This window comes from Triticum aestivum, chromosome 5A (genome assembly GCF_018294505.1).
Source record: "Triticum aestivum cultivar Chinese Spring chromosome 5A, IWGSC CS RefSeq v2.1, whole genome shotgun sequence".
In the NCBI taxonomy this organism is placed as follows: domain Eukaryota; kingdom Viridiplantae; phylum Streptophyta; class Magnoliopsida; order Poales; family Poaceae; genus Triticum; species Triticum aestivum.
In genome coordinates, this window is record NC_057806.1 from 166,475,876 (window position 1) to 166,501,473 (window position 25,598).

At 46.6% G+C, this 25,598-nt stretch overlaps 1 pseudogene; it reads right to left on the minus strand.

Annotated features, from left to right (window-relative positions):
- Positions 1-225: 225 nt before the first annotated feature.
- LOC123102724 (cyclin-T1-4-like) lies at positions 226-9,420 on the minus strand (annotated as a pseudogene).
- Positions 9,421-25,598: the final 16,178 nt, after the last annotated feature.

Consider the following 25,598-nt stretch of genomic DNA (forward strand, 5'->3'; position numbering starts at 1 on the left):
TTGCATGAATTGCTACTACGAACACAATTGCACCCTCCGTTGTGGCACTAGATTCATTGGTAGAAGATCAGTGCGACCACAAATATAGCCTTTTAAAATTTTGAAACACGGATTGAAAATTGGATGAGATCTTGACTGAGAAGAATGAAAAGCTGGGAACAAAAAATGTGTACAATTATGAGGCTTTTTAGATCCAATCAAGTCTTAAATTCCGCAAGTGAAGAATTGGGCTACTGGAATTAGAAACTTTGCCACAGCGCATAAAATCAAAACATCAGATGCTTCTATCAGGAGATTCCTCAAAACAAAAACTCGACCCGGTAGAGACCCACAAACAAATCTCCGTTGCAATCAGTTGATGGGTTCCAAAAACATCTGGGTACAAACATTAAGACCTGGATGTCTTATCAACAGTCCAGAGCAGCTACATCTCCAGTCACACGTGCCTATGTTCATACCGAGAATTCTACCAAGTGTATGTTCTACATCAATTCTGACCCATCAATCTTCGGGTCGAGGCATTTTATGTTCTTCATGTCTACCACCAAGCTGAGCATCATGGTGGCTCACGCTGTGCTTTGGTGCATCACTAGGGTGCTGCGGCTTGTGCTCGAAACGATCATTTCTCTTGGTTAGAGAATGCTCATCTTCAATGTCCGCCAGAACTTCAGCCTCTTTCAGTCTCTGGAACATTCTGATCACCATTGTTGTCCCCATTTTCTGCAACGCCATCAGCATTACGGTGATCCTCTTGATGCATACTACAATCGTTCCTCTCCTGCTTGATCTTCTCATCCTCAACAGCCAACTCTACATCATGTTCTAATTCCCTCTCAAGTAGGTCGTCATCATCCATCACATGTACCTTCCTAGCAACATCACCTTTCAATTTTCTTCGCTTCTCCAAAGCTGCCTTTACCTTGTCCTTGTCAATTTTATTCATGGCATCCATCATGGAGGATGAGACACTGGGATCACCACTGTTACTGAGATTACCATCTCTCGATTCACTGGAACTAGCATGCGATGGAAGAGGTTTCTCTTCTGTTGGAATACCAGATTTGTCGCTGGGCCTGGAACTTCTCGGCAAGGACTTTGTGCCATCATGCAAACCATCCTTTGTACTAGTATCAACTCTACCTCCACTCTGACAGCTTGTTTTGTTGTTTTCATGGCCACCATTGTCATTTTGAAGACTTTTCTGGCTACCAATCTGCTTGTGTGGCTTTGAGTGCTCAGCACCATTGTGAATTGGAACACCTGTTGATGTAGAAGGATTGGAATCTGACTGTTTGGATGCTGGATGATGCATAACAGGAGGTTCCTCGGAGTTGGCTTCTGCTTTTACGGAGATCCTTTGATTAGGCACACCCGCTGAGCTCCCTTCAGCTTCATTCTCATTTGTTGGTTGCGACTGTACAACGCGGTTTTGCTCATACAGCTCTAACATTTGATTGCTAACCTCTGCAATCAATGAATAAAAGAAATGCATTAGTATTAGACGTGAATTTATCACGCCATGTTACCAAAGCTCAACTACAAATTAACTGCTACTCCCTCTGTTCACAAATATAAGATGTTTTGGATATTTTAATACGGACTACATACGGACTGAAATGAGTGAACAAACACACTAAAACGTGTCTATATACATCCGGTTCACAAAGAAGTTAGAACATGTTATATTTTATGAAAGGAGGGAGTAGAAGATGAATCAAAGCCATGAACAAGGACTACTATGGAGCACCATTGAAACAGACCAGATTCTACAAGACCAAAGGATTTTCTGGAACCATCAAATCTTCAAGCAACTGACTGAAAATCATGCACTTTGTTTCCTGTTTGTAAACAGTCGGGTGCTCTTAGATTGAGAAGGTGGCCTTTTCTTAGCTATCTAGAGATGACTACAAAACATGTTATACAGTGTATTATCTTGTAATGTTATCTCTAGTGGTTAATTTTTGCATGCATATAAAACAATGTAGTGATAAAATTAGAAAACATGTGTAAGAGATGGCATCCACTACAATGGAGAATAATATCTTATCTCAAGCGCTAAGAGATCATCTCTTAGGGGTTTTTGAGGATGAAATCATCTCTTAGTTGAGGCAAGGAAAAGGCTGAAATCACCCCCATTGTACATGCCCTTATAATCTATTATGGATATTCTATTTGGCAGGTACAGAGGAGACTAAAAGTGTCTTGCCAGATCTATGAACCACTGAACTGGCTTAACTAGTCCCATATGAAGCAATAGTCACTAGAAAAAGTCAGAGCTGGAACGCATGATAGTAAAGTAAATAATTCATAAAACTGTGTACAGCAACTACACCATATATAATTAGACTTCGGCTTTATACCCACCACTAGCATAATGATCGCGTTGCTACAGAACCAAAAACTGATTGCAGTTGTATTTGATTAGTAGCATACAACAACCAATACACTTGTTACTTGACATCATAAAAAGTAGTCCCTCCCCAAAATATAAGGCATGCTTGACTTTGCACGGTCCTTGATGCATGACTTTGACCATTAATATATACCATAATACATGGATTGAACATGTATCAATAGTATCATCGTATTTGTTTTACAAAACAATTCTACTTCATGTCTTTATAATAATTTCGTAGGCATATATAATCAGTGAAAATCATAGTCAAAGTTGTGGGATGAAGACAAGAAAAGTCAACGCGTGCCTTATATTTTGAGGAGGGGGTAGTACACCATAATCATAAAAGGGTAATAACACCATAGTGGCCAAGTACATGTCATGGCTGGATTTTAAAATTTAAAAGTTAGGATGATGAGGATTACGGAGGAGGGGTGGCCAGAGGGCGGGGAATGGGGAGGAGGGGTGGCTGGGTAAAATATCATTGCCGGATTGACTGGCTGGTTGGTGTCGCAGTAAAAGAAATTGTGTACTGTCATGTACTAGTACTGATCAAATACTTTCCCATTCAAAACATGAGTGAGGTGGTGACTTGCTAGTTTGATTAAGCTGTGTATAGCGGCAAGTGAGGGGTTCGAGAGTCCACAATTGCATTACTTGTTACTGTTTTGTTTATGATCATTTTTCGCAAACCATAAGGCCTTCTTTGGTTCATAGGATAGGAATTTTATAGGAATAGGAAAATCATAGGAAGTGAGATGACATGCATGTCAATTCCTATAGAGAAAGAGATGCCATTTGGTGCATAGGATAGGATTTTTTTTTTCCATTGAGTCTAGGCTAATGGTTTTTTTCCTCCAAAATTTGAGGCCTCTTTTGGTTCATAGGATAGGATTATCATAGGAATAGGAATCTTGTAGGAAATGAGATGACATGTATCTCAAATCCTATGAGTAGGAATAGGAAACAAGATGTCATTTGGTTGACATCAAAGGACTTTTTCCATTGAGTCTAGGCTCTTTTTTATTTTCCTATGGAATGTGGAGGATAGGAACCAATCCTATATAGGAATAGGAATCCATTCCTATGAACCAAAGGGCTCTAATCCTATAAGAATCCTATCCTCTAGAATTCCTATGAAATTCCTCTAAACCAAAGGAGGCCTGAAGGATTGATTCCTATCCTACATAGGAATAGAAATCCATTCCTACAAACCAAAGGGCTTCAAAGGAATTTTTCCTTTGCAAATCCTACCATATAGAATTCCTACAAAGATCCTACAAACCAAAGGAGGCCTAAGAGGGTCCGCTGGGGGTCGAGACTCGACGCATTACCTGTAATTTTTCTGTGATGTATTTTTTACAAACTAAAGAGGGTCAAGTGGCGTTCGAGACTCCACAGCTGCATTACTTGTGACTGTTTTTTTGCATAAACCATAGGAGCGTCCGGTGGGGGTCAGGACTCAAAGCATTACTTGTAACTGTTTTATTGATGTATTTTTTTCAAACCAAAGAGGGTCCAGTGGGGTTCGAGACTCCACGATTGCATTACTTGTGACTGTTTGTTTATGATTATTATTTTTTACAAACCAAGGAGGATCCAACGTATCCTGCATGGGTGAGGAGGATTTGGATGGAGTGGGGGGTGAACCGAGCACCACCACCACCAACTCAAATTTATAAGTAATATATATAGGACTGATTTTCTGCGCTCATGGGAATATGTACTCTCACATTAATATACTTCTCTATCATTCTCAATATACCTTATTAATTATCTAAGATACCTCAATACAAGTTTCATAAAAAGAACATCATCAGAACCCTTAGTTTATAAAATCTAACAATTTTACGTACGAAAAGGCAGTCTACGAGCAAATGATCTGGAACACATTGACTCAAAAGGAATTTTTTATTTAACTCACTTTGCGCTATCTGGTAATTATTAATAAAGCATATTAAAATGATAAAGGGGTAGTATAATGGACTGATCTATGTGGTACATGAAGCGCAGGAGTACGCACGCCCAGGAGTGCAGAATCATTTCCTTAGCTAGAATGAAGCAAAGACACATCCAAATGATTGTTTAACAAGAAAGTTTTGTACATATCCTTATTTTTAGCTACTCAACAAGAATAGTACTTGCAAAAAGATCAGTTTCACACTTTGAAGTATTTTCACAAATGTCCAAGTCATTGTACACTTACTTAGTTACTTTAGTTCTTTCTTTGTATCCCTAAAACCCAGATGCCACAGGAACACATAAAAAGGTGAGTCCCAGTGGTAAAATATACTAAACCACAACAGTAGTCACTGTACAGCAAGGAAGCTAGAAATACAGAAGGAACAAACCAAACAAAGCAGAAGGAAATTTCGAATTACTGACTTTGCATAGAGGAACCAACCTTCCAGCTGTCTTGGTGTCACATCAAACTCCTGATACCAAGCCTTCTCACCGTCATCTGGAAGAAATTTCACTTTGAGAAACTTACCAGCCAAAAAGAGAGCACCTGCTGCAATATGATGGGGCTTGAATTGCAGACAGAGTGAAGTGCGCAGTATACACCCTTTTAAAGGAGGTCTAGTAGACATATAAACTGAATACTGGTATGGCTAAAAAGAACAAGGGTAGCATTAGCATACCCATCATTGACAAAATTCCAGGCAATCTGAGGAAGCGCATTATGAGTAATCTTGAATTTCTTTATCGTTTCAACCAAGGGCTTGTAAGGATGGTGCACATTAAGGTCAAAACCAAGTGTTGCAAGTACAACTCGCTCCCCAAGTAAAATGAGTTCTTTTTGCCGATCATATACTTCCTGCATAAGACAGTAGTAGACAGTTTGTTCAAGCATTATTCCCAGAGGAAATCACTTTGAACTAACTATGAACTGGTGCAGAGAAGATCTACATCGACAGAATATGAAGTGTACCAACAAAATGGAACCTTCACAAATATGTGGCAGATACAGTGGTAACTACAATAGAAAAAGATCTGCATCGATAGGCGAAGTGTACCGATACAGTTGAACGGAACCTACACAAATATGTACCGATACAGTTGAATGGAACCTTCACAAATATGTGGCAGATACAGTGCATTCACTCACCCAAGTTAACACAGCAGATGTTAATTTTTCGAACAAGCACAAACTGAAAATGGAAGCATGCAATGGCAACTATTTATGGCCATCCTCATTTTGTTTATTAACTTTTTCACAAGAAAAATCATCATCGTCACCAGAAATAATTAGGAACCAACATTTGTAGCATGTAGACCTCAAAAGTCACAAAAACCAACGCAAAATGGATCTCAGAGGCATGCATTACAAAACTGAGAAGTACACATACATCAATGATTATGATTCAATCGTAATAGGAAAAGAATACAGTATACAGCATCTACCAGAAAATACTTTGTGTGCACATCATAGAGCAAAATTATTTTATACTCGGTTTGCACCCAACCCATCATAGAGCGAAATTACTTGCTTACAGGAAAGGACATCTGTTATTTTTCCTTGTATCAGCTAAATTAGAGAACGGCAAGATCATACGAGGATATAAATCCTATGATTCAGCACTCCTCCAAAAACAAGAGAAGAACCAAACATTAGCCGGGTGCTGATTGTAAAATATATAGCTGGTAAACTTCAGCAGATGATGATGCAATCAAAACAATTCCAAAATAAATGATATACTGATGAGAAAAGGTTAGGATTCAGATAGAAACAGCCAGCCTTCTACTGGCTATGTTTCAGAAGTTATTTCTGTTATTGTATGAGAACAACAAGATTTATAGGGTGAAATCAGGTCATGCTACAACTTTTGTAAAGGGAAAAAGGTTCACCAAAGAACAATCCATAGCAAAAGAAGCATCCAATTGGATCCATTACATTACCCTCTGCTTGATTTTCTGACCAGCAGCAGGATCCTTTTTATGTATAAGCTCGTAAGAAACCAGGATGACATCCTTCAAAGGCCTAGGTGTTTCTTCGACTTTTCCAGCCAAGAACATGCAAACAGTAGCAATTGTCTGTATAGATGTTAGATTCAGACTTCATTTGCCCATTCGCCATGAAAAAATAAGAATAACTGCATAACAAATAGTATAGAATACTAATATTCTGTCAAGACATATCGAGGAAAATCACACCATTACCACTTCTGCTGCAGATAAGAACACAAGAAATCACATGTACTCCTATTTCAGTAAACACGCTTGGTACTACTTCATGGATAGGGTGATTTCAAATGCTTTCACGTTCAATAATTTAAGAGTACCAGGGCCTAAATCAACTGTGCTGGGTGTTTGAGAGCGGTACCAGGCAAAATATTCATGATAAACCCTCAACCCCGCATAATTGACCAAATGGTGTGCCCACCTGTGAACTGCTATTTATTAACAAGGTCTCAGGCTCTTCTAAACTAAAAATCCCCACATCGCACCAAGAGGATGTACATCTGTGCATCTTATCCTCATAGAAAATACCTACTCTTTGTAACCACCCCCTACAGTTCACTAAAGTACAAGTTGTTTTGACATCTACAGAGTCTGCTGCTAGCTTCAGCACCAACTTCTATTGGACTGGAGAAGTACGAAGTGTATTATTAGCTATTAATTCCTCTGTATGGAGAGAACAATCACCAAACTGGAAAACCATGGAGATAGAAACTATTTGTTATTTTTATTCAAACTAAACTATGAGGCAAAGAACAGAATATTATATAAACTCAAATAAAGTATCTACATGTTATAAAGTTAGAAGCTGCACTTCATCAAATATTTAAAAATTGGACTATAGTTAGTCATTGACTAACACTTACTCGTCTATCATTTTTTGCATGAGATTGACGAAGGTAAAAACGGTGACAGAACACAATAGATGTAGCAATTGTCACTTGTGGCCTACATACAAAGAAAAAATTCAGCATAAGTTGATAGCATAATTCCAGGAAGCGTTGTGGCATTATCTCCACGTGTCATAAAAACTAAAGATACGAGCACAGCAATTTTTATTGCGATTGCAAACTATTAAAGATGTGATGCGTAGCATGGATGCCTTCAAGGGCCAAAAGAAAAAATGCATACAAACATGCATTGCCCAAAACAATTCTAAAATGCCAGACCACCATCGTACAGGGCATATTTTCAGTATATCTTGACATTTCATGTGATATGATAATTTATCGTATTTATGAAGAAAAAAAACCAGCCAGCAGTTCATTCAGAAAAAATGTGCTTGCCATAAGAGTGCTCCATAAAGAAGTAAAATATTATCTTATCAGACAAACAATTGAATATCTCTGGACCAAATATATGCTGGTATAAAACAAAAACACATCAGGAGAAGCAATTATGATACAATGACAATACAAACACACATTTTGAAATATTTAACATCTGGTTGGGTAAGTAGCAGCACTATTTTTTTGGATAAGGGACAGTCAGCCAACAGGCTACAGTATCAATAAATGCATAGAAGGACATAAAATATCTTACACTTTGAGTCGCATCCCCAAATCTTGTAGATAAGTGCAATACGATTTCCGAAGGTAAGTCTCTTTCTTTAAATCAATGCCATCCCTCTTGGACGGAGAATTCTCTTCTATTTCCTTTCTACTGAAATACCATGAAGCACTAAGTTTGCCAGCTTCCTTATTCCCGCTCTTTGTAATTCTGTAGGGGCTATTTTCTACAATTCCATGATGTGACAAATCACTTGGCAGCATAGCCATGTAAGCTCCCAACTACGTTCAGCACACAGTGACGAAGGTAGTCATGAGTTTTAGGACAGTTACTGAGAAAAAAGATACATGATAACATGATACTGATAAGCATAGTCCTGTTGCCAAGCTAAATAGTAAAGATCAAATATAGCTGGCAGATAGCAGGGCCTGCTTGCAACAAATAAGTCAGCACGCCCAATAACTGAACTGTTGGTAAGAATTTGTCTAGTAGAACATGCCGTTACGAATGTATGCAGGGAAGAGATGTACTCGAATGTAATTCGATGGGCTACGACAACTAACATTCAGAAAATAAGCAGTTTAGAAGTTTCTGCAAGTCAAAATTACACAAGTATAAATAATCCACACTGTTAACTTCCTAGGTGCAAATAGCATTAAAAGCAGAAATTGCTAAAAACAATTACTATATGAACAATATAGGTGTGATCAATCCCAATGTCTAGGATAACAATCATGCTGCTATTTTTTTTACGGGCAAACAGTAGGGGAAACCCCTATGGTATTTTTTTTTTAATCATGCTGATATCTACCAGCCAAGGGTATCCACTGGTTAATATGGACAGCCCGGAATTAATTATTGACCTATAGTAAGTCTGTGATCTGGTGAATCCGTGAATGACCTGTTTACACACAAATAACCATTGCCTCTTGATTTTCTTGCTTCCTTTATTCCAACATGCCACTGACTATCTGTGTGACTCCATTTTTTCGGGTCAAACGCATTTGCAGAAACTGACATTCACAGATCGTTCCAAACCCTGACCCTGTTTCGAGCTTAGAATCCTACAGGACACCAGAATCACTGACCACGTGTTCGTGGACAGGTAGGCAATATTTGCAGAATTTACACCCCTGCCAATAACCATTGGACATCTGCTATTGTGGTATCAAAAGCCCCAAAGCCCAGCAAGTTGTTATTTTAGCCAAACTGAAGCATGCAGTAAGCCCTCCAAACCGTAATCTGAATCTATCATATCCAACAAAACAATGACCCAGACCTAAGAGATCTCGCAAAACCGAAGTCAGGACCATTAGACGCGCAAGATCACAATTTGAACCCATACATGACACCTAAAATCAAAGTATTCCGTCTCATCGCGGTATCAACCAACAGCATCAAACGACCACGCCCTAGGGTTCCGAAATTCCAACCTCCCATTGATCGATCTTTCACTTCCTCAGTTGGCAAATCAGAACAATACTGCGGGTAATGCAAGACCCAGGAAATGAAGGACTGATCTAGGGAGAAGAAACATGGATTGGCAATAAAAGAATGGACTGACCTCGCTTGACGCAGCTGCGGACTAGGACGAAGCCGGGAGCGGCTCACAGGGTGGACGCTGCCGGGGCTCCAAGGCTCGACGGAATGCTCGCCCCCGCTGCGTGCGCGGGGGGGCTTCTCCCTTGTGCTACTGCTGTAAAAGAGGCAACCGAAGAAAAAAAACACACTCTTAGTCAAACAACCATCACTCAAGACCATAGTACGTTCATCTCCTTTATTTTTAAAAACGCGTCATATTTGTGTTGCCGCTTATCCTTCTTCTCACCCTCGCCGGCGGTGACCTTAGTGTTCACACAAACCAAACGTGTTAGAATGTGGTTAATCCTAAGACGGCTCTCTCTTCCTCTCCTCCCTCTCCCTCTCTCTCGCTTTCTCTCACATTCGCGATGAGAAATCTATTTGTTTTCCGCTGCGACGTATTCAAACGTATGCATGTGTAGTTCTCGATATTTTCTTTTTCCTATATGATTATAGTGGGTGTTTATTTACAATCTAGATCGTCGCCTGTATGAAAAAAATAGTTCGTGCGCTATAGTTATAAGTTTGCTTCCAAAACAATATTTAAAAAATATTTAACAGGTAAAATTAACATCATGTATAGATTTCACACATTTTTCTAATCAGATTTCATATATAACATATTAAAAACGGAGTTACGGTTTAAAAGATACGTATAATTTAAAAAAACATTTGTTTGAATTAAATATCTTCCAAAATAATATTTATAAATACTTAACAGGTTAAAATAATCTTATATTCTACATATTTTTCTAATCAAATTTCATATATAACATGTTTAAATCGGAGTTATGGTAAAAGATATGGATGGTTTAGAAAAGTATTTGTTTGACTTGATGGAATATCTAAAAAGTCAGGGGGGGTTTGAAAAACTGTAAAATAACGGTTCGATGTGACCTAAATCTAGACCGCGGGTTGATTTCATGAAACTGCAGGGACTTTTTTGTAAATTGGCGCGATGGACAGGCAGAAACCCTACGTGCTTTATTATTAGGTAGAGATTGATAAGGATCGCCTCTGCAAATTTAAGCAAACTATATACGTGAAACGTTATTTGGTGTTTGTCAGACTTTTTAAGATTTCCCAACGAACATATTTGTCACCGTCAGATTATAATGCACACATCTTAAAGCAAAGAGAGAAACACGTGAGCAAAAAGAATCATTCATAGGTCGTCGTGAACGCCCAGCAGACCGCATTTCTTTCCCATCTTTGCTTTTTCTCTCGCTAGCGCCTCATTCCCTAACTCAGGTGTGTTTTGATTTCGGCGATGATGCGTGCGACGACGAAGACGAGGTGGGCGGCACCACCAACGATGTAGAGGCGGGCGACGGCGGAGATGAGGCAGGTGGCGCCACCGACTAGATATAGGCCGCAGACGAAGACAAAGATAGAGGCATGTTGCGCGGCGGTGGGCCAGCGCAACCGACAGGGCGTGTTGCACGAGTGGCGCCACAGTCGAGGTGTGGAAGGAGGTGTGCAACGCCACCATTGCCTCCATCGAGGTCCTCGGTGAGCGGCCCTCGCTGGATCCGTCGAGAAGAGGCGGAGGAGGGGAGCGGTGGCTACTGTCGTGGTTCTAAGACTGACAGTAGAATAGGGGTAGGAATGTAGAGGCAAGATCCTAGCTATGGAGGAGTTGTACACAAGAGTTTACGAGTTCAGGCCCTTCTCGAAGGAAGTAACAGCCCTACGTCTCGGAGCCCAGAGGCGGTCGACTGAATATATGTGTGTGAATTACAGAAAGTGCGAACCCCTGTCCCAGAGGAGGGGGTGGCTTATATAGAGTGCGCCAGGACCCCAGCTCCCCTCCGTTACTCAGGGTTCAATGCCCATAAAGGGGGAACGTTACAGGTAACGTCTGAAGTGAAGTGTTGTAAATGCTCATAAAACTATGGTTTAAACCCTGACCGTTGCAGAGTGAAAGGTTTCTCATCTCCTGGTGGTCGAGTGTCTTCAAGGTGGTCGAGTGAGCACATCTTCGTGGTCGAGTGGATGATGGTTTCTCTTCGACTGCTTCTGATTCTTTGTATAGATGTCCTTGGGGAGGGTATGTTGGACAGGTCCATGACCCTACAATGGGTACATAGCTTCATCATTAGCCCCCGAATGGATCAGGGTTTGAGTGAGGAAGGAGTTGGGAACACTTCCGACCCAATCTTTGTGCTATGAGTATATCTTGTTCTGGAACAGTGAGTTGAGGGGACGACGTCAACTCCTTTCTCAGTCGCCTTGGTCCATTCTTGGTTGTTGTCGAATGAATTTTCACGATAGAATTCTGAATGATAACGTAGAGGATGTTTGTCTTCAGTCTGGCAAGTGGCTCTGTCCTTCACGGATTCCGCGGGATTCAAATTTTGGGAAGCGCGTCAGGCGGGCGGAACCGTGGTTATCGGGACGGATTAGGCAAGTCTCCCCGATCTCTGCGCCACCTTTTTTGCCACGTACTGCGCGCACGACTGTTGCGGGATTTGTTTAGATCGTCTGGGTCCACCGGTCAGTCACTCGGGGAACGACCTTATAAAAGGCACCAGACTAGGCCTCTGCCCCGTGCACTCTCATTCTCTCTTCTTCTTCCCCCGATCTCTCTGCCACGCTCGCTTCCGCCCTCGTCGCCAGACCTTTGCTCGAGCTCGCCCTGTCGCCATGGGGAAGGAGAAGACGGTGGCACTGGAACGTGCCAGGAAGGCGACCGCGAAGGCGAAGGGCAAGCGAACCAGCAGGGGCGGATCCTCGTTGAGATCCGGCCTGCCGGCGGGCTGGATCCAGGGCGACTGGATCCGCTCGGCAATCACCTAGGACGACCTCGATGACCTGGTGGAGGGGGGACTGATCCCCCACAAGTCGGCATGGCTCCCGGGGAACGAGACCGAGCCGCAGCCAAGGGAGGGTGAGTGTGTTCTCCTCGCCACCCACGTAGATCGCGGATTCTCACTGCCTCCCCATCCTTTCTTCCGGGTTTTTTTGAACTTCTTTGGGGATCAGCTCCACCATTTCACTCCAAACACCATAGTCTATCTGGCTGCTTTTGTGTCGATGTGTGAAAATTTCTTGGGCTGTCGACCGCACTGGGGTCTTTTCAAACACATCTTCACCTGCCTCTCCCAGTCGGTCAAAAAGGCCAAGTCGAGTGATGAGAAGACACAAGTGATCCAGATGTGCGGGGGTCTGGGGATCCAGATGAGGAGCAAGAGTACCTTCCCAGCCATGATCCTTCTCGACTCGGTCCGGGGCTGGCGGTCGACTTGGTTCTACTGCAAGGATCAACCGACCCCGGGTCAGTCGACTGGACTTCCTCCCTTTTCCTTGGCTCGAGTGGAGAAGCTTGCCCCCCTGAAGGTAGTTCCAGAAGAGAAGGCGCAGGTCAAGGTGTTGGTCGAGCGGGTCGTCCAACTTGTCCGCGACGGGGTGACCGGGATGGACCTGTTGGAGGTCTTTCTCGGTCGACGCATCCAACCGCTTCACGCGTGTGATCATCCGAGGTGGATGTACTCTGGGCTCGAGGATTCCACTCGGATCCACCCGGAGGATGTCATCGAGGATACCTTGGAGAAGTGGTTGATGGGGATCACCAGCAACAAAGACAACCCCCGGGGGTCTAGGAGGGTGATTCCATTCGACAACTCGCACCAGCCGGAGCAAGTATAATTTTGTTTTGTCAAGTATCTTTCCGATTCACCGTGTGATATCTTGCTTATGGTCAACTGAATTTCCTTTGATCGTTGTCCTTTTAGGCCCTCATCGACATGTACTCAATGCCGAACGGAGTGCAGGACCAAGACGCCGAGGAAGAAGCGAGCGGGGGCAAGAGCGGCGAGGAGCATTCGGATGCCGAGGAGGACGAGGAGAGCGACGAATCGACTGATGACGAAGAAGTCGACTCGCGTCCTCGCAGGGAGAGGAGATCCAAACACGCTCACAACCCAGCGAGCGCTCCGGACTTGGCGGCCGCGCCGATTGGTCAGTCTTCGAAGCGTCCCAGGACGTCTTCCCCAACGCCGACTGAGAAGGCTCCAAAGCAGTCCAAAGTTGCACCGCCTCCCGCGCCGAAAGCGTCAAAAGTCACCTCCTCCAAACTGCCAAAAGCTTTTCCCAGGATCAAAGTGACCGTTCCTACTATCTATGGGTAACCATCTGACTTGTCTTTTTCGTCGACTCGATTACTGGATGTAACCGATTGAATGTGGGCCTTTGCAGTGCTGCTATGTCAGGAACCTCTTCTTTCCAGTACCGGGACGAGGAAATGGAAGATGCGGTAACCTCCAACCCAGGTATAAACTCTTGCGATTTTGTTCTTGATTCTTTGGTCGATTGCGTTCGAGTGGTTCACTTGGGGTCGAATGATCTGCCTTGCAGCTCCAGCCAACGTCATAGATCTTCCAGATGACGATGAAGATGTGGCTCTTAAGCCCAGGAAGAGCAAGAAGGTAGCAGCTGGCAGGATGTGTCGGCAAGAACCAAATACAACACCTCTCGTCTATCAACCTGAGGACGCGGGCAGGGCTTCTGTGACCTTCACTGCACCCTTGTCGAGTGAGCGCCCCGCACCATCGACTGCACCTGTGATTCCTTCAGTCGTCCAACTCCACGCCACGGAGCTCCAATCCGCCGCACCTGGGTCATCTGCTCACTTTTTCACAAGCTACCCCATCCCGGACAACCAGTCGGAAGCGGCTGCGGAAGCCATCCAACAAGCTGACATGATGATGGAGCGGGTGAAGATAGTGCATGAGAACAGCCAGGCTGCCTACGACGCCAGCGCTGCTCTTCGGGCCAATGTCCAGGTGAGTAGGCTTTCCGACTGCTTTTGCTCTACGGGGATATGTTACCCGAAAAATCTTCTTCTACACAATCTCCTGCTGTTCGCATCGAATTAGAGCACCCGCTGGGTGTTTTGTTGTTTTCGGTAATTTCGATCTTCCGCTCGGTCTGGGCGAGTGGGATCTAAACCGGTGGGGGCATGCTAAGTGCACCCACTGGGTGTAGTCCTCGAGACCGCGGTCGACTGCTGGCAGTCGACTGAGGTCTGAGTTCTTCTTTCTTTTCTTCTTTACTCCTTACACTCGACTCCGGCGGGCCGGTCGAGTAGGATTCGAACCGGTGGGGGCACGCCAAGTGCACCCACTGGGTGTATTCCCCGAGACCGCGGTCGACTGCTGGCAGTCGACTGGGGTCTGAACATCTTTCTTTTTACTGGTCCGCGCGGACCGGTCGAGTTGAGTCTTAGTCAGCGGGGGCACGCCAAGTGCACCCGCTGGGTGTAGCCCCTGAGACCGCAGTCGACTGTGTGCAGTCGGCTGGGGTCTAAGCGAATTTCTTTAGGTTTTATTCACTCGAAAGTAAACAACCTTTGATCTTATCGACTGATCCGTCTTTTGCCTTCTGCAGAAGTCTTGTACTCTTATTTCTAAGTTTGCTGAACTTGAGGAGAAGCAGAGGCAACTCAACCTCGACTTGGAATTAGCCCAACAGAACCTGAAGAAAGCTTGAGACGAAGCCGCTGGTATGGAAGGTAACTGACTGTCGACTGACTTTCAATATATTTCTTTGATCTCTTCTTTGATTCGATTGTTTCTTTTGCAGAGAAAATGAAGTTGGCTCTAGAGAAGAAGGACTCGGACCTCGCCACCGCGCAAAAAGCAGCCCAAGATAAAACTGCTCTCGCAGACCAGAAGCTTGCTTCAATCAGAACGCTGGAAGGAGAGGTGAACAAACTGAAATCTTGTCTTAATGAAGCTAACCACAAAGTGACCAGTCTGAAGAAGGACAAGGTCATCCTGAATGAAAAGTTGGAGTCTGCGATCCGCAAGAGGAATGACACGGAAGCTTATCTGAGGACTCTTGCCAAGAAGCTTTATCTCATGCTGGAAGGTATTTCTTTTAATCCGACTGTGTTGATGTTTGCGATCGGATCTTGCTTGGTCGATTGACTAATTTTTTGGCTGCAGAATTCTGCCAAGACTTCGACGAGGAAAATGGAAGGGTCGAAACGGGTCTGGACCCTATCGCTTCTCCAGTCTGCAACGAAACTGCGATGAAAGTGCTCCGACTGGAGTCTCGTATCGCCAGCGCCACAAGCTACCTCGTGCGCCTGAAGGAGGTAGTCTCTCGAATCGACTCATCGCTCTGGCCGGGAGGATGCTTCAGAATGACCTGGAATCCCTGATGACTCGACTGAAGGAGATCCCTGACCGAGTGCAAGAATGGAAGAAATCCTCCGCCCGGTGTGGAGCTGACGTGGCGCTGTCCTTGGTGCGAGTCCATTGCAAGGAGGCTCGTGAAGACAAGCTGGCTGCGATCAAAGCCGCTAACACCGAAAAGTATGACTTACAGTCCTTCATGGAGACTTTCATTGCTGCCGCCACTCAGATTGCTGATGGGATCGACCTGGACTCATTCGTGGAGCCTGCCAGCCCTCCTCCGGCCGAGTGAACAAACTTATGAAACTTGAATCTGCTTTAAATTTGCCTCGGAATGCCGAGTGATTGTTGTAACCGTTGAACTCCTTCAGGCTTGATGCCCGAGTACTTTTGATTTGCTGCTTGGAATTTTTAGGTTTTATCTGAATTTGGTTTATTTCCAGATACGCTTGCGTTTGCCTTCGAATGGACTTTGCTCACTGCTGGAATAGTCCTTGCGCTGGAGACGCAGCTCTGAGGTGGCGGCTCCAGTCGACCTGCGCTTCGTCGTCCCTGCGGATAGGGATGGAGTGGACGTTGTACTTGTGCCATAGCTCCGAAGGAGAGGGTTGCAGTCGACCTGCACCTCGTCGTCCTTGCGGATAGGGATGGAGCGGACGTTGTACTTGTGCCGTAGCTCCGAAGGAGAGGGTTGCAGTCGACCTGCACCTCGTTGTCCTTGCGGATAGGGATGGAGCGGATGTTGTACTTGTGTCGTAGCTCCGAAGGAGAAGGTTGCAGTCGACCTGCACCTCGTCATCCTCGTGGATAGGGATGGAGCGGACGTTGTACTTGTGTCGTAGCTCCGAAGGAGAAGGTTGCAGTCAACCTGCACCTCGTCGTCCTCGCGGATAGGGATGGAGCGGACGTTGCACTTGTGTCGTAGCTCCGAAGGAGAAGGTTGCAGTCGACCTGCACCTCGTCGTCCTTGCGGATAGGAGTATGTTTCTAACTTAGGCAAGTACTGGACTGCAGCTAAGTCTCCTAGTGAGAGATCTTAGGCGAGTACTGGACTGCAGCTAAGCCCCCGAGTGGGAGGATTGCTCTCCACTCGGGAGGATTTTTTCAAACTTAGGCGAGTACCGGACTATAGCTAAGCCTCCTAGTGAGAGAACTTAGGCGAGTGCTGGACTGCAGCTAAGCCCCCGAGTGGGAGGATTGCTCTCCACTCGGTAGGATTTTTTCAAACTTAGGCGAGTACCGGACTGCAGCTAAGCCTCCTAGTGGGAGAACTTAGGCGAGTGTTGGACTGCAGCTAAGCCCCCGAGTGGGAGGATTGCTCTCCACTCGGTAGGATTTTTCAAACTTAGGCGAGTACGGGACTGCAGCTAAGCCTCCTAGTGAGAGAACTTAGGCGAGTGCTGGACTGCAGCTAAGCCCCCGAGTGGGAGGATTGCTCTCCACTCGGTAGGATTTTCTTTTGAACTTAGGGGAAACGGGTTCATGACTAAGCCCACCCATTGGGGGATTTCAGAAGTAAATAAGAACACAACAATCGAATGACAGGACCATAAGCTCTTGCCTTTGATAAACAAATTACAAAAGGTGTTTCTTATTACATTTTATTCGAACGAGTGCTTAAGTATAAAAGGGGCGGAGCAGCTCCGCGTTCCAAGCCCGTGGCTCGTCTTTCTGATGCTCGATACTGTAAAGATGGTATGCTCCATTGTGAAGAACTTTGGTGACGATGAAGGGGCCTTCCCAAGTCGGGGCGAGCTTGTGTGGTTTCTGTTGATCCACTCGAAGAACCAGGTCTCCTTCTTGAAAGGCTCGACCCCTCACATTTCTGGCGTGGAATCGACACAAGTCTTGCTGATAAATGGTCAAGCGGATCAAGGCCATCTCTATTTCCTCCTCTAAGAGATCGACTGAATCTTGCCGGGCCTGCTCTGCTTCCTCTTCGGAGAAGAGCTCAACTCGGGGTGCATTGTGGAGCAGGTCACTTGGCAGAACAGCTTCAGCTCCATAGACTAAGAAGAAAGGAGTTCGTCCGGTCGACCGATTAGGAGTTGTCCTTAAACCCCACAGAACTAACGGAAGTTCATCAACCCAAGCACCTGCTGCGTGCTTGAGATCACGCATCAGTCGGGGTTTCAGTCCTTTTAGAATTAGGCCATTGGCTCTTTCTGCTTGTCCATTCGACTGCGGGTGAGCGACAGAAGCATAATCGACTCGAGTGCCCTGAGAGGCGCAGAAAGCTCTGAACTCATCGGAATCGAAGTTCGATCCGTTGTCCATGATGATGCTGTGTGGGACTCCATATCTGAATGTCAATTCTCTAATAAAACTGACAGAAGTGCTAGCATCAAGGTTCTTGATAGGTTTAGCTTTGATCCATTTGGTAAACTTGTCGACTACAACGAGCACATGAGTGAAGGCGCTCTTGCCAGTTCTCAGTGGTCCAACCATATCCAGTCCCCAAACAGCAAAGGGCCAGATGAGGGGGTGGTCTTCAGGGCTGACGCTGGCTTGTGAGACATGTCGGAGTAAAATTGGCAGCCTTCACATCTGTCGACTATATGCTTTAGCCACGATGGGCCGAGAGGACGCATGATGACCACAGGTCCCCGAGTGGATGTCATTGAGGATCATTCGACCTTCTTCTGGTGTTATGCATTTCTGACCGACTCCAGTCACGCTTTCCCTGAACAACTGCCCTCTTATCACAGTAAAGGCCTTGGATCGACAGACGATCTATCGAGCCTCTTCTTCATCCTCTGGGAGTTCTTTCCTGAGGATGTACGCAATGTAGGGAACCGTCCAGTCGGGAGTAATGGCCAGAACCTCCATGATCAGGTTGACCATGGCTGGGACCTCGACTTCAGTCGGATCTGTTGCGCTCTTAGGTTGTGGGAGCTATTTAGTGAAAGGATCTTCCTGAACTATCGGCGTGTGAATATGCTCCAAAAACACATTGCTGGGAATGGCTTCTCTCTTGGAACCTATCTTTGCCAAGTCATCGGCTGCTTGATTTTTCAATCGGGGGATGTGGTGGACCTCTAACCCCTCAAACTTCTTCTCAAGCTTCCTCACCGTGTTGCAGTAACCAGTCATGGCTGGGCTTCTGACTTCCCACTCCTTCATCACTTGATTAACTACCAAATCTGAGTCGCCATAGACTATGAGGCGACAGACACCGAGTGAGATGGCCATGCGCAACCCATACATGAGTGCTTCATATTCTGCTTCATTGTTGGAGGAATCAAAGTGAATCTGGAGGACATATCTGAGCCTATCTCCTCGGGGGGATACTAGAACTACCCCAGCACCAGACTCATTCAGCATCTTGGATCCGTCAAAGAACATGGTCCAGTGCTCCGAGTGAACTTGAATCGGCAGTTGCTGTTTGATCCACTCTGCGAGGAAATCTGCTATTGCTTGGGACTTGATAGCTTTCTTTGCCTCAAACTTGATATCCAAGGGAAGGAGTTCAATTGCCCATTTTGCCACTCGACCAGTTGCATCCCTGTTCTGCAGAATCTCTGACAATGGAGCGTCGCTGACAACTGTAACAGAGTGATCAAAGAAATAGTGTGCAACCTTCTTCGTGGTCATGTAAATCCCATAGACAAGCTTCTGATAGTGAGGATATCTCTGCTTTGACGGGGTCAGGACTTCAGAAATATAATAAACTGGGCGTTGAACCTTATAAGCTTTTCCTTCTTCTTCCCGCTCAACTGTAAGTACTGTATTGACGACTTGTCCAGTGGCTGCTATATAAAGCAGTAGAGGCTCTTTGCTGATTGGAGCAGCAAGCACCCGCTGGGTGGAAAGCAGGGCTTTTATCTCTACAAATGCTGTATCAGCTTCCGGGGTCCACTCGAACTTATCTGATTTCTTCATCAGTCAGTAAAGAGGCAGCGCCTTTTCACCGAGGCGAGAAATGAATCGACTTAAGGCGGCCAAGCAACCAGTAAGCTTCTGGACATCATGCACATGCACAGGGCGTTTCATTCGGAGTATAACGCCCACTTTCTCTGGGTTAGCATCGATTCCTCGTTCAGAAACAAGGAAACCGAGTAACTTTCCGCCCGGAACTCCAAACGTGCACTTTGATGGATTGAGCTTGATATCATACCTTCTGAGGTTGGCAAAGGTTTCAGCAAGGTCAGTCAGTAGGTTGGAAACTTTACGTGACTTGACCATAATGTCATCCATGTATGCTTCCACATTCCGACTGATCTGAGTGAGCAGGCACTTCTGAATCATCCGCATGAATGTGGCTTTGGCGTTCTTCAAGCCGAATGGCATTGTGACATAACAGAAGCACCCAAACAGGGTGATAAAAGTTGTCTTTATTTCGTCGGGTCCGTACAGACGGATCTGGTGGTACCCGGAGTAGGCGTCCAAAAAGGACAAACGCTCGCACCCTGCAGTCGAGTCGACTATCTGATCGATGCGAGGGAGAGGGAAGTGATCTTTCGGGCAGGCCCGATTGATATGCTTGAAATCAATACACATGCGAAGCAAATCGTCTTTCTTTGGGACCATGACAACATTGGCTAACCACTCGGAGTGGTAAATCTCTCGGATAAACTCAGCTGCCAAAAGCCGTGCCACCTCTTCACCGATTGCTTTTCTTTTCTGGATGGCGGACCATCGAAGATGCTCTTTGACTGGTTTCACCTTCGGGTCGACTCGCAAACGATGCTCAGCCAGTCCCCTGGGAACACCCGGCATGTCATAAGGCTTCCATGCAAAGATGTCCCAGTTCTCACGGAGGAACTGGATGAGCGCTTCTTCCTATTTGGAGTCGAGTGTGGTTGAAATGTGAGTCGGAGCTGCATTTGGATCCGTCGGGTGAATGTGAATCGACTTCGTTTCACCAGATGACTGGAATGCTGAATCTGTGGCTAGTTTCTTGGCTCGCAGCAAGTCACTCGGATCCGCATTTTTCTGGTATTCTTGCAATTCTACCACAACCATCTAGGCATCGGCGATCTTTGATCCCTTTTGGAAGCACTCTTCTGCCTTCTTCCGATTACCAGAGATAGTGATCACTCCTCTGGGACCAGGCATCTTCAGTTTGAGGTACACGTAACATGGTCGAGCCATAAACCGTGCATAAGCTGGCCTGCCTAAAATTGCATGATAAGCACTCTGGAAGTCCACAACTTCAAACGTCAACTTTTCTTTGCGGTAATTTTTGGAATCACCGAAAACCACGTCGAGTGCAATCTGACCGAGGGATGCAACCTTCTTGCCTGGAATGACAACATGGAAACTCATATGGCTTTCGCTGAGTCTGGACATCGGAATGCCCATTCCTTTCAACGTTTCTGCATATAGTATGTTCAGGCCACTGCCACCATCCATCAGGACCTTTGTTAGTCGAGTGCCTTCGACCACCGGGTCGACCGCCAGTGCTTGCCTCCCAGGGGTGGCAATGTGCGCTGGATGATCAGACTGGTCGAATGTAATGGCAGTCTGCGACCACTTCAAGTAACTGGGTGTCACCGGAGCGACCATGTTCACTTCCTTGTTGATGACTTTCAATCAACTTTTGCTCTCAACGTCAGCAAAAATCATCAGAGTGGAATTCATGTGGGGATAACCATCATCATCCTCTCCCTCATCCTCGGCCTTGTCTGCCTCCTTCTCCTTTTCCTTGGGCTGTTTCTCTCGGAACTGCTGGATTAGGAGTCGACACTGCCGAGTGGTGTGCTTCGGGTAAATGAAATTACCTTCTTCATCTTTTTTGGTGTGGATATGGCACGGCAGATCCAACACGTCATTTCCATCTTGATCTTTTACTTTCTTGGGGTTCCACGGCCCCTTGGGCTTCCCCTTGAACTTTCCTTGAACCACAGCCAAGGCTTCACCAGGAGCAGCTAGCTCGGCCTTGCACTTCTATTTCTGACTGGAGTTTCCTCCTCTGACTTCGTGGGCGACTGCTTTGTGCTTGCCACTCCGGAGTCGCTCTTCCTCTTCACCATTGGAATACTTGGTGGCAATTTCCATCATCCGAGTCAGAGTCATGTTTCCTGTCCGACTGAATTTCAGATTCAACTCCCGATACCTGACGCCTTCCTTGAAAGCACAAATTGCCTGATGATCAGACATATCTTCTACCATGTGGTGCAGGGTGATCCATCTCTGGATATAATCTCTCAAAGTTTCATTCGGTTTTTGGACGCAACACTGTAATTCTGTCAAACCTGCTGGTCGTTTGCAAGCACCCTCGAATGTTCTGACAAACACTCGGGCGAGATCTTCCCAAGTATAGATGCTGCCAGGCGCCAACTGATTCAACCATGCTCTAGCCGAGCCCTCCAACATCAGAGGAAGGTGTTTCATGGCCACTTCATCATTGCCGCCACCAATCTGGACAGCCACTCGGTAGTCTCCAAGACAAGTGCCAGGCTTGGACTCTCCGGTGAACTTACTGACTCCAGTCGCCAACCTGAAGTTGGGGGGAATCATCACAGCTCTGATAGCTCTGTTGAAGCACTCTGGACCAGAGACATGAACTCTGTTGCTGGTTTGCGGATCTCTGTCAGGGTCATCTCGGTGAGCTCTGTTTCTGTCGACCAAGCCCTGCACGAGAATAGATCTCGCATCAAAGACTGGCTCCCTGGGGTCGACTAGAATACCTCTTCCGACACTGTGAGGGCGTCTGTCTTCATGTGGCCGAGGCATGTATGACCCACTCCTTGGAGGAGGCGTGGGCACTCAACGGCGATCATCACGATCGGCACGGCGATCATACTGCTCTCGGTTTCTGTACTAATCACGTCGATCTCCACGTCCCTCATGCCTCGGGGGCGATCTTGGGCTATGGGCCGACTGAACTGTGTCTGCAACCACGGACCTGCTATGAATCCTATTCCGCGACTAAGATACGACCATATTCTGCTCCCCCGCTGCCCGGAGCAAGGCTCTGATCTGCACCAGACCTCGGCCAGCTTCTATTTGGGAAGGTTGGATCGACTCTGCTATCCGGGCAGCAACTGCTAGATTCTGGATGGGGGTTCGATATACCTGAGTTGGAGGTGGAAAAAGTTGACGTCGGCTGGACTCAGGAGCATGTTGTCGAGCACGATCGTCGAGTGCGCGCTGGAGGTTCTCCAGTCGAGTGCGCTCAGCTAGGTTGGCCAAGCGCGCCTGCTCCAAGGCCTGGGCCTCAGGGGTCTCTCCAACTATAGGAGTATGCAGGGCATCTATGTTCCGGCGACGAAGTTCCTCCCTCTGCTACGAGGAGAGGGATTCGGGGCGGTACTCCTCGTGAACGCGCGACGGATCGCTGTTCCCGTCACCTCCGTCTTCACGATCAAAGCCAGGAGGACTGCATGGTCCATTGACCATCAGGACTTCCGCCGCTGGGTCGCTGCTGTCGCACTTGGATGCGGTCTCTACGGAGCCAGTCGACAGATCGAATAGGCCGTAGTGAGATTCGTCGGGCTCGATTTCCGTGACTTGAGGGGTGGCCGACTGGCGAGCCACGACATGCTTCACCCACCACTGAAGCCTCGACCGACCGGTGTGTTTGCTCCGGCGGGTCGCAGGGAGGGGGAAAGCTGCTGGAGTCGACTAGTACTGGGTCGATGGTTGCCGCAGGAGGACGCCGCGGACGCACGCGCGAAAGTGCGTCGCCTCGCGGGCAGGGAGCGCGTCGGCGTCGAGTGGTGCCTCCTGAAGCCAAGCGGAGTCGTCGGCGACAAACACGAGCGCGCCGAGACGGATCTCGCGGCCCTCAGCCAAACCTCCGCCTGGAACCATGATGAAGGGGATCGGAAAAATTGCAACTTCTCCAACAAGTTGCTAAGACACCTGCCCCACGGTGGGCGCCAACTGTCGTGGTTCTAAGACTAACAGTAGAATAGGGGGGTAGGAAAGTAGAGGCAAGATCCTAGCTATGGAGGAGTTGTACACACGAGTTTACGAGTTCAGGCCCTTCTCGGAGGAAGTAACAGCCCTACGTCTCGGAGCCCAGAGGCGGTCGACTGAATATATGTGTGTGAATTACAGAAAGTGCGAACCCCTGTCCCAGAGGAGGGGGTGGCTTATATAGAGTGCGCCAGGACCCCAGCTCCCCTCCGTTACTCAGGGTTCAATGCGCATAAAGGGGGAACGTTACAGGTAACGTCTGAAGTAAAGTGCTATAAATGCTCATAAAACTATGGTTTAAACCCTGACCGTTGCAGAGTGAAAGGTTTCTCATCTCCTGGTGGTCGAGTGTCTTCAAGGTGGTCGAGTGAGCACATCCTCGTGGTCGAGTGGATGATGGTTTCTCTTTGACTGCTTCTGATTCTTTGTATAGATGTCCTTGGGGAGGGTATGTTGGACAGGTCCATGACCCTACCCTGGGTACATAGCTTCATCAGCTACCCCTGCCACGTTCAGCATCATGCAAAGGAGGAGGCGGGTGTGGTGGTGACACCGTACGACCTGGAAGGAATGTCGGAGAAGCCATACATGATGATATCAGAGACAATCGAGAGTCAGCGCCGCGTGACGAGGACACGACGAGGGTCTGTAGGGCGCCCAGGCGAAGGAGCATCACGTCGGGGGTGTGCTTCTTGGTGAGGTCGTGGAAGGAGACATGCGGAAGGGCGCCGACAAGTTGCAGGTGCCCAATGATGGGCAGCGCTTGCGGCGAAGTAGGGAGGCACTGCCCTGTTGATCTAGCAGGAACAAAAACCATGCTCGCACAAACGTATCTAGCATGAGCTTTTACACAAGGTCCGCCATGTCGAGCTTGGTTACTCTATCAAGTTAGCATCACAAGCTCGGTGGCTTATAAGCAGCCACACATGGTAGAAGGCAACAAAAGTATACATACTATATACGGTGCACTAGACTTGGAGCAATAATTGTGCGTGTGTATCCAATACCAAATCTAGCATTTCAGATAGATAAGCCGTTGATACTCAATTAGTATGCACAATCTAGCATTAGTAGTGTCGTCCTAAGAGACCATGATGTTTTTTTGGAATAAAAGACCACGATGTTGACGTGTAGGTGTTGACACACGAACACGTCACGTGTACCCTCGACGCCGGGGGTGATGCACCGCAGCTCACGTCGAAGGAGACCCGACCGACAACGCGATACGCAAGACAGTCGACGGGCGCTTTTGCAGACCCGAAAACCCCACACCCCCGGGAGGGACCCCGTCAGGGAGTGCGGCGGCTATGGGCTGCCCTAGGTCGATTCGCTCGCCCCTAGAGCCTCGGGATTCACAGCTCTCAAACATGAAGAACAGCGAAGACGAGATAGAAAAACGGTGGAGAGATAAAACGTAGATGAAAAAGTAGTATATTGATTTTTTCGATTGTGTGTTTTTTCAATCAGCCGTCACCCCCAACATATATAAGAGGCGGCTAGACTTCCCGTACAAGCAAAGGATTTATCTAGGCTTTCCTTATAAGAAAATTACATCAATTCACGTCCTAGAATCCTAGTTCTGGTCCCACTCGGATTCAGCCCGAATCTGGTCCAATCTTCTGTCTTGCTCCTTGCGTGGGCTGTGGAATCTGCATATGACTTCCGATGGAGACGGTTCAAATATCAATTATGTGTGCTTCGACGAGGCCAACAATCCGTATGTTGATCACTTCTCCAAATAAGGCCATCTTGAATACTCCACGGGGTCATCTCTAATTTCGAGTCGGACTCGTTCATGTAGCTGACTGGACCGTCCGACTCTTGCAGCGTCTCTGCAGGTCGTATACTACGTCGGATGATGATGACTCCAAAAGCAGAGTTGACCGTTTCGACGTTACGAACAACTCCTATGTTGAACACTTCTTCATCCGAAGCCATCTAGATAAGTATTTGAGCCCATCTTCAACATCTGGTCAGATTGGCCTCGACAGTTTCTACTGTTCACGGCAGCAAGCTTTCCCGGCAAGGTTACTGTTCATGGTGGCAAGCTTTCCCCGGCAGGTTACTGTTCACGGCGGCAAGCTCTCCCCCGGCAAGGTTACTGTTCACGGCGGCAAGCTTTCCCCGGCAGGTTACTGTTCACGGCG